This window comes from Populus euphratica, unplaced genomic scaffold, assembly GCF_000495115.2.
Source record: "Populus euphratica unplaced genomic scaffold, PopEup_1.0 scaffold288.1, whole genome shotgun sequence".
NCBI lineage: Eukaryota > Viridiplantae > Streptophyta > Magnoliopsida > Malpighiales > Salicaceae > Populus > Populus euphratica.
In genome coordinates, this window is record NW_011500136.1 from 43,561 (window position 1) to 54,586 (window position 11,026).

The 11,026-nt window shown below is 31.6% G+C and overlaps 1 non-coding gene across 1 annotated transcript; it reads left to right on the forward strand.

Moving 5' to 3' along the window:
* Positions 1-10,736: 10,736 nt before the first annotated feature.
* Positions 10,737-10,817, forward strand: TRNAL-AAG (transfer RNA leucine (anticodon AAG)). Its single transcript has one exon. It is a non-coding gene; the product is annotated as a tRNA-Leu (tRNA).
* Positions 10,818-11,026: the final 209 nt, after the last annotated feature.

An 11,026-nucleotide genomic window follows, 5' to 3' on the forward strand; every position in this document is an offset into this window, starting at 1 on the left:
ACAACTCCAACTTCACCTCATAATTAAGAATAATATATGAATTCAAAATATCAAATTATCCCCGTCTTAAGTTTTTAGCAGTCATGCTAGTTGTGGCTAGTGTAGACACATGCTTGCTTCTCTGATTATAAATATATAACATAATCACTTAAATTTATCCTTATATTTTAAATTAAGTCTTCAATATATCTATATATTTTAGGTAATTCTACAAAACATGTTTATATAAACTAAAATAAATACCTTTACTTGAAAAACTCAAACCCGCCTAATTTATTTTACAAAATGAAGTGTCATATGGTTTTTAAACTCATTTTTTCCTATGATTTTCTTTTAATAAATTAAGTTAGGTTTGAGTTTCTCACATGAAAATATTTTCATCAATTTGAAATAGAAAAAGTATTACACAATTAGATTGGAGAATAACCCTATATGAAGAGATAAATTATAAGTAATTATATTTATACAGATAAAGGAGTAAGTTCTTTATGTTTCATCACTGGAACGCAACAATTAAAGAGGCTTCTGCCTCTAATTCAAACACAATTTTCATAAAAGTAGATTATCTCGTATTTTTTGTAAATTGATTTGTATAGTATATCGCATGATTTTGTTTAATTAATTAATACTAATAGTTTATTATTCCGTCAGAATTGGGGGTCCGGGGCTAGATATAAATATATATATCTGGATGGTGGGCATGGGGAGGCATTTTGTATTGTGCCCGATATACAGGAATTGATTTAGCCCTGATCAATAAACCCAGTATGGCCTGAAAAGTTGACTTGGACTCCGGTCTATGTACATCTTTGGCACATACCAAGTCTCGTAACAAATAATTTTTTTTTTTAAAATAAAATTCAAGTTCACTTGCTATTCATTTAACTTGTTAAAACCTAGGAAAAAAATTATTGATTTCTTGATTTTTTTTCAAAAAATAATATTATTTGAATTTTTTAAAATTTATATAAGTTAATTTACTTGGTTTATGACCCCGAGTTTTAGTCTTAGTCTTAGGTGACCCTTAAATCAGATTTAATAATTATAAATGTAGGATGAACTTAATTTGGTTTCAAATTCTTAGTAACATGTGAATTAGTGAAGGATTAAGCTACATAGATAATGTGCCTCGATGAATAATTGTAAGAAGATAGAAGATATTGCATGTCACCTTAAAGTGTTAGGTACTTGGGATAAACTCGGCCATTAATTTCTCCAAATTCGTGACAACACACACACACACACACACACACACACACACACACACACACACACACATATATATATATATATATATATTGTCAAAGATTGAAAGTCAAAGCAGTCATAGTCTAACTTGTTATTTTGCGAGATTGTCAAATGTAGCCGACCCGTCACTGTTAATTGCTAGTTAGGTTCCAGTTCGATTCATGCCTAACTCTCTGGGTTGTGATTGTAGGATTACAGCTCAAAGGATGCAACTATGAGTCTATTCGATACCGACAATTAGTTCATGAAGATAGAAGAATTTATCATCTAACTTCGAATTATTAATCCTTTACATTGCGCTAACTTGGAATTATTTATAGAGTTAGAGATAAACCTGATTTAAACTTTAGCACCGATTTCTAATAATTAAAGAATTGTATTTTCAGTGTTTTATAATAATTTCTGAAAACTTTAAACCCAAAAGGCAATAGTTAAAACTAGCAAAATCTTCATAGGTTGGAAACTTAGAATGACAGTTTACTGTTTTTTTTTTTAACACTTGTAACCTGTACACGAATTTAGCACTATCTTGCTGCAGACCGGCAAAGCATTCAAGTTCTTAGGCGTGGGACCAAAGTACACATTCAATCAAACTATCGCGAACACAAAAGGATATCCTAAAAGATCTTTTTCACATGTTAGCACAATTGGCTACATTATGTCACAGATGTCACGTGTACAGAGACATATACGTGCTACATGTGAGTCCATAAATCATGCATGTGTATATATATATATATATATAATACATGCACAATCAATTAAAATGTTCTTGATTACTTGTCTTAACACTTTCGGCTCTTTGCCCATCAAAAACATAATTTCAAAATCAACAAGTTATTCGTTAGAACAAATTCAACAATCATTTAAAAATTTTCATTTAATTTCAAAATTTAAAAAAAAAACTTAATATCAACACCAAAATAATTTATTACAATAAACCAGATCACTTGATAAACTATGTAATTACATAATTAAACAACACCTAACAAAATAACCTATTGATGGGTCTACATTATCAGAATCACAAGCATGCCATAGTCATATATGATAAACAACCTTATCCTCTTTTAGTGCATTGTCCAAACATGGCGCTTCCTTAACTTCATCAAATGTGAACAACACAATAAGAACAAAGTATTGAAAGTGTCGTGCACAACATCATTGGTTGCATCATGAACTACGGCCAAAACTTTCTGACCCTTGTATATTGAAAAGTTGACCTAATATATGAGAAAATATTATATTATTATTTATAAGATATGAATAATAATTTTATTATATGTAAAAAAAATTCATATATTTGTTTCGCAGAAAACAGCTTACGAAAACTTTTGTAAAAATTCAAGGGCGATCCAATGGTCGGATCAAAAGTTATGGCTCTTTCGAATCATTGATCTAGTCTAGCGCGACAAGACCTCTGCCTCACTGAGTAGCGATTCCACTTCTATTCCTATAAAAATGATTTTTGGAAACTCTTGTAAAAATTAGAGGGAGATCAAATGGTCGAATCAAAAGTTATAGCTCTTTGAAATCATTAATTTGGTGTGGCGCGACCAGACCTCCGCCTTACCGAGTACCGATTCCACATCTCCTTCAAGAAAAATGGCATCTGGAAACTCATGTAAAAATTTGAGGGTGATCCAACGATTGGATCAAAAGTTATGGTCATTTCAAACCGTTACTCTCGTGTGGTGCGACTAGACCTCCATCTCACCGAGTAGCGATTCCAAATGTACTCCACAGAGAATAACCTTCGAAACTCCTATAAAAATTTAAGGGTGATCCAACAAACAGATTAAAAGTTATGGCCCTTTTGAACAGTTAATTTGGTTTGGCGCGACCAGACTACCACCTCATTGAGTACTGATTCCATTTCTACTCCAAGAAAAACAGCATTCGAAAACTCATGTAAAAATTTAAGGGCGATTCAATAATAGGATCAGAAGTTATAACCATTTCAAACCATTACTCTTGTGTGATGTGACCAGACCTTCGCCTCATCAAGTAGCGATTCCACATGTGCTCCATAAAAAATAGCCTCTCGAAACTCCTATAAAAATTGGAGGGCAATTCAATAGCTGGATCAAAAGTTATGACCCTTTCAAACAGTTAATCTAGTGTGGCGTGACTAGACCTCCGCCTCACTGAGTACCGATTCCACTTCTACTCCAAGGAAAATAATGTTTAGAAACTCTTATAAAAATTAGAGGGTGATCAAGTGGTCGGATAAAAAATATGACCCTTTCAAACCATTAATCTAATGTGGCACGACTAGACCTCCACCTCACCGAGTACTGATTCCACTTCTACTCCAAGGAAAATGACGTCCGGAAACTCTTATAAAAATTAGTGGGCGATCAAGCGGTCGAATCAAAAGTTATGGCCCTTTCAAACTATTACTCTAGTGTGGCGCGACCAGACTTCCACCTCACTAAGTAGCGATTCCATATCCGCTCTATAGAAAATGACCTTCAGAAACTCTTGTAAAAATTTGAGGGCGATCTAATGGTAGGATCAAAAGTTATAGCCCTTTCAAACCGTTAATCTGGTCTGGTGTGACCAGACCTCTGCCTCCCGAGTAGTGGTTCCACTTCTAGTCCAATGAAATGGCGCTCGAAAACTCCTGTAAAAGTTAAGAGCAATCCAACTGTCGGATCAAAAGTTATGGCCTTTTTAAACCATTCATCTGGTTTGGCGGAACCAAACCTTCACCTTATTGAGTACCAATTCCAATCCCAATTCTACTTTAAGGAAGACGGCGTCTAAAAACTCCTGTAAAAATTAAAGAGCGATTAAGCGGTTGGATCAAAAGTTATGGCCCTTTCAAATTGTTACTCTAGTGTGGCGCGACCAGACCTCTGCCTCACCGAGTAGCAATTCCATAGTTGCTCTATAGAAAATGGCCTATGAAAACTTTTGTAAAAACTTAAAGGCAATTCAACAGTCAAATCAACAGTTATGGCCCTTTCGAACCGTTAATCTGGTTTGGCACGACAAGACCTCTGCCTCACTGAATAGCAATTCCACTTCTACTCCTATGCAAATACTATTGACATGATGATTCATGATAGCACTGTAACTGGACATAAGTTATAGTTGAATGTTGCATTTTGTATTATAGTGAATTATTTGTATGTTACCGTTTAACTATATTAATTAAATCAACCTTAGTTCAAAACTTTTATCTAACCTCCAACTCAATATTGAAGCTTGAATTTTAATGTTGCAAAGCCTACCTAAAGCTTATCATATGAGCAGACCTACTGGAATCCTCAAGGAACAAGGGGTTTTATTGTTTGGTTTATTAGCTCACCTTGCTCATGTTCCTCAACTACCTCGTGAATATGAAAATCATCTTTCTTAAACTCAATTATGATTTATCATGAAAATATAGAGTTGTTATTATAACAACTGAGCAAGCTTTCATATGCTCCTTTTCTTGAATGAATATTAGTTTCGTTACATCACCAACTTTCTTAGACAAATTTGTTGTATGTTGTCGCACCCTCGTGAGCAAAGCATGGAGTCACGGTGATCGTCGATTGATTTCAGGGTCTTTTGTTTTGATTGTATATAAGAGAGTCACCACCTAGTATTATGGTCACTAAGAAACCTAACTAATCTTTCAGATATTCTAAGGTAAGGGACTGGTTGCGTAAAAGGAAGGTATTAGCACCCCTAGTACGCCCTACCTAATGTAAGCTGCTTGGTGTTTGGTTTGCTTTATAATTGCTATGGTGTTAGTGTTTTCTAATCCCATCAGTTTTTCTAGGTTTGATTCTAACTAAATTTATTAAGGCTCCGTTTGTTTGCAGGAAAATTGTTTTCTTTTGGAAAGTGAATTTCGGGGAAAATAAATTCCTGAAAAGTAAATTATTTTCCGATGTTTGGTAGTGTTATGGAAAATGAACTGGAAAACACTTTCTAGTGATTGGTTATATTATTGAAAATGATATGGAAAATAATTTATTAATGTTTTATTTTTCTCAAGTTTATTAAAATAATAAGGAACAAATATTACAAATTAAAAAGTTGAATAATAATGAAATTGAAAAAAAATAATTTCATAAATTATCTCAAATAAAATAAATAATAATGAAAATAATAAAGATCAAATCTAAAAAAAATGAAGAAATTAAAATAATAATAATTAATATTTCATAAAGTATTTCAAATAAAATAAGTAACAATCAAAAGAATGAGGACCAAATTTGATAGATAAAAAATTTCAATAAAAAAATAGGAGAAAAGCAAATAACAATTATAAAAATGAGGACCAAAGTTAATATAAAAATTAAATTTTAAGAAATGAAATTGAAAAATAAATATTCAAAACAAAATATATATATCAATCAAAAGTAGGATCAAATTTAATATAATCAGCAAATAATAACATTTCTAAATTTTTCACAACTTCCGGAAAGTGTTTTCCTCCCAAATTTTTCAGGAAAATACTTTTCTGAAAATCAAGCCAAATTTTTCTTTGACTGGAAAGTGTTTTACGTTTACCAACTTTCCTAACAGCAAACAAACACAACAAAGTTTGGAAAGTGATTTTTCAGAAACCACTTTCTGGAAAACAAACACAAGAAAGTTTGAAATGTGTTTTCCCAAAAATCACTTTTTGAAAAACAAACACGGCTAAAAAGGAAAACACTTTCCTGAAAACTAAGTCAAATTTTTCTTTGATTGAAAAATATTTTTCGCTGACCAGAAAGTGTTTTCCGTTGACTGGAAAATATTTTTCGTTGACCGGAAAATGTTTTCCGTTAACCAACTTTCCTAATGGCAAACAAACACAGGAAAGTTTGGAAAGTGATTTCCCGAAAATTATTTTTCGGGAAACAAACATGGCCTAAGATAGAAATCCAAGAAGATTCCGTGTGCTTTAAAAGCTTTTTTTTTTCCTTGGTATTTCAAGAGTTTGCGACTTGTAAATCACAAGGAGGAAAGATAAAAATTTAGAAATATAGCAAATTATTCAAGTTACATTAAAAAAATAAATTCAAAATTGAAAAAAATCATAAACTAAACCCTACCACTAACATAATCAACACAACATAATTCATTGATTTTTCTTACTAAATAAGACAATGTATATATTTACTTAACTAAATTTATATATAATTAATCTTAAATTATAGATAAATTAGGCAACATCAACAAAAAAAAAAAAAAAACCTAAATTAAACCCTAAAACCCTTATCCTAAAAAGCTCACAAATTGACCAAAAAAATAATGAATTAATAGAGAGAGAAGGCGAGTACACCTCTAAAGGGTTAAATAGAGTCATTGTTGGTGGTGCTCACGATGATAATAGCGTTGAAAAATTGGTGGTTGTTGCAGGTAGATAACTAGAGAGAGAATCAACAGTTAGAGGAGGGGAGAGAGAGAGAAATGTGAGGTTTATTATGGTAAAGAGAGAGAGATGTTTTTTTTTTTTTTTATGGTGGCCTAAGTTGAGAACAATATTGGAAAAAAAGAAGAAAATATGCGAAGAAAGAAGGAGGGTAGAGGGAAAAAAAAAATTTAGATAATTAAATGGGTAGTCGCATATGTGATACATGAGGGACATATATAGGCGTGCATGAACTACATGTATGACATTTAAAGATGCACTTGTTAACCATCTAGGTGGTGGCCAAGTGGTAAGGACTTGGGATCAAGGGGTTTGCTCCCTCTGTGGTCTCAGGTTCGAGTCCTTGGTTGCTCATATGATGGCCACTGGAGGCTTACATGGTCGTTAACTTCAGGGCCCGTGGGATTAGTCGTGGTGCGCGCAAGCTGGCCCGGACACCCACGTTAATCTAAAAAAAAGATACACTTGCAGTATATGCACAACCAATGGTTATGCATGAAGTACATGCATAACCTTTGGCACATATGTGTCTTTATAGGTCACATATTTAGTATGTATAAGACTCATGTTTGGATGCCAAAATGAGAATTATTTTTTTAATTAAGCTAGTTTGAAAAATAATTTGGTTGATGATTGTACTAATGTAGGAAAAAACTCATCATAAAATAAGCAACTGTCAAATTTTTTAATCAAGTCAAAGATTTGCTTGCTTTCCTTTTCCTTAATATTTTGTTGTTTTAGAAAAAAAAAATTTAAATGAATATTAAAGCATCTCTGTAATTTACATATCATACAAGCGACCTTGAAAAACTCTATATAAGCTAAGTTTTCTTTTAAAATTTATAATATTATATAGTGTTTGGTTATTGTATCAAGATTAAATTAAAAGTTATAGATAATTTGGACAAAAAAAATACTCTCTAATCTTTCATGTTTTGGAAAAAAAAATCATCTTTTTTATTTTTATTTATGTCTTAACAATTAAATATATTTTTTTCTTTTTTATCCTGAGATATTAACCATACATATTAATATTAATATTAATAGTTATTGTATCACGTATATCATTGGTATAAACCATGTTTTCATGTAAAAAAAAAAATTGAATAATTTTTGCGTTATCCAAGAACTTCTGTAATTCAAACTTGAGTTGGATTTTTTTTCTCTCGCAAATCTCAATACTTGATCATATTGTTTCAAGACTTGAATATTATATAACAATACTTCAACATTGCGCCACAGAGAGGATTCCATCCAGTTTGACGGCTGATGAAGTCATCTTTGCCATCTTACCCTCCGACACCATTGCAAAAAAAACTTGCAAGCTTATCTTTAAAAATAAAAAAAGCAATTAATCCTTTTGGGTTTTTAATGATTGCCTACTTTCCAGCTCATCATGCCAATTAATTATTCAAGAAAACTATTTACCATATATAATTAATAAACTATAGGCAGCTCGTGAAGTATCTATGATCGTAGATGGTGAGGGGATAAATTAAGAAGGTTTTGAGAGTATAACTAGATTAGGTGGCTTCTACTATGATTGTGGGTTCCATTAATATAATCATTCTATGTATCTATGCTTTTTATATATATTTTTTCTTTATGTATATCATTTTTATTACTTTTCTTCTACTACTTAATATTATAATTTTTTATATTTTTTAAAACATGAAATACAAAAAAACATGTTCATTATATTCATGTCTGTTTTTATCTTGAAATAGTAAATAAACAATGCCTAAATAGCTAAATATCACCGAAGATTGATTTGTTTAAGAACAAAGCCGGAAAATTAAATATAATGAAGGTTAGAGAGAATCACTAAACCTGGTTTTCCCATTGCAAACCTTGACAGTAATCAAACACTAGGAATTTCAAATGGATATGTTTGCTAGTTGCTAATTTTGTATAGCAATACTGATGCAAATTATCCTTAATGTAAATTCAATTTAGTGGAAATTTAGCTTGAAAATGGGGTATAATATAACATTATATTAATGCAAAGATTCCTATACAAGTCCAAAAGGAAACATGGTATCTGGCTTTCTTCTACCCTACTGGTTTCTTTGTGCATTCTAAGGAAGATGAAGCCCATTGTACACCAAAATGTACTTAAAACGATTGATGGATCTAAGAGAGCAATCACTTTTGTCAAGGATCCCTGTAAATGGGAAACTTTTCTTGTAGCATAATAATATTGCATTAAATTTCCGGACAATTATATGAACATTTGCCTCTTGATGTGTCAAGTTGAATTCGTAGAGATAGCATATGTATATGAACATAGAACGGGACCCTGAATGCTCGTACTAGTAGTAGTCATATGCTGCCCTATATACGATTCCTATGTTATTTCACTTTCCAGAATTCCGACAACAATTACATTTTGTACAAATTAAGAGAGTGACGAATCCATTTTTTTTTTCTTCAATAGATATGCATGAACGTGCACAAGCACACAGCAATTGTTTGTACGAAGAGTTGATAACCTCAAGACAAACAACATTGTGATAAGAGGTCATAATGTTGGGGTTAATTTTGTGATAAACGTACTTTTTACGCCCATTGCATGCCATAGCTTTTATCATACTTGGAAACGTCCCTCTCTACCTTCAAAATATTTGAATGCCACCAATGGGACCGCATGGTCACGTGGATAGAGACCTCGGCTTCCTCTACAAGAAAAATCCTATCACCAAATGCAGCCGCTGTATTAATTTTTTCGTCCTCTCTAGATGATTATATATGAAACTAAAATAAAAACTACTTGTGGAACTCAATCTAAGTAAAACTTGGTGGCTTTTTGACCATTGGATAGCAACTGGGATTGTTTTAGAAGTGATATTTCTAATCCTAAATTCAGAAGGGTTTCTCCTCAAATTCAGAAAAATCCCTTGAGTTTGTTTAATGAGTGTTTTCAAAATAATATTGTGATTTATCACTGTCTAGATTGTATGGTTTGTTTCTATACGATATCAATTTAGTCTACATAAATCGTATAAGAAACTGCCTGTACTCTGTGTTTTGATGGAACACTCAAAATTAGCAATTTAATGGTGAAAAAAGAGAGACTACAATCTACGCACATTGTGGTTCTAGCATGTGAAGTCTTTCTTGAATTGAATAGACGAGACAGGCAACATTTATATTCCACAGCTAGTCAAAAACCTACTAAATTAATATTATGGTTTAATGGCTACACAATTTAGGATGATGGAGCTAGCTAGGCTTCACGTGTGAGGAGGACTTGGCTAAACTTGACGTGGAAGAGAAATCTAGCCTAACATACTAGTTGACAACATGTAATGTGGATAAGATTCTTTAATTTTAAAGTTTTATAGCTCTAAACTATAGAGAAAAAAAAAACAGGATTTTTAAATCTAAATTTACAGTCCTTAATGATAAAGAAATTGTAGAAACAACTAATTTAATGTATTCTAAAAGGTTTCTTTCATAAATTATTAAAAAAAATAGTATATAAAACTATTTAAATACAAGAAAAAATGCTACAATTATTAAAATTATAATTAAGTTGAAATCCTAATTTAAATAGAAAAAAAATTTAAAAACAACAAAAAAATAAAGAAAAGTTCAAAACAATATCTTCTATGTTCGTCTAATTTGGATCTAGAATGAAAACAACTAGTTAACTCTATATAATAAGGTTTTCAAAATAATCTAATAAAATTTCAGCACTTAACAATTGAATAAAAGTTTATACTAGTTTTATAAAACTGAATATTGAACTTATACAATAACGAATAATCTTACCAGGAATAATAAAGAAAGCACCCATGTAACTAATTAAGGAATTAACTAGCATAATTGCCTTCTCCTCTTTCAGCTTCTAAAATCTTAAAAAAGTTTTCCCAAAAATCGAGTACTTAACCCGTTATGCTCATTCTAGGATTATTGCAGTAATTTTGATTTTTTTTTAAAAAAAACTATTTGATTCATGATGATCAAGGTATCTAGATCGTTTAGCTAAACCCAAATCATATCTTCAAGTACATGCAAAGTCCATGCGAAGTCCGTGAGTAAATTTTGGACCAAAGTCCATGAACACTATTCAAATTTCAGACTATTGTAGTTTGTATCAATAGTATCAAAATCAGCACCGAACGTTGAGATGGCCGAGTTGGTCTAAGGCGCCAGATTAAGGTTCTGGTCCGAAAGGGCGTGGGTTCAAATCCCACTCTCAACATTATCTTTTCTTTATTTGTTTTTCCTTGGAACACAATAATTTGAAATGAATATCAGAAAATAATTACAATATCCGCTCTTTTTCTCCCCCAAGACGCCAATTTCAGCTTTATGTGTTCCTCCCTCCTTCAATTTAAGAAAAAACATGATTTATTTATTTGTTGTTATGAATGCTTAGGGTTTAGTATAGTATTCAAGAAGCAATTACCA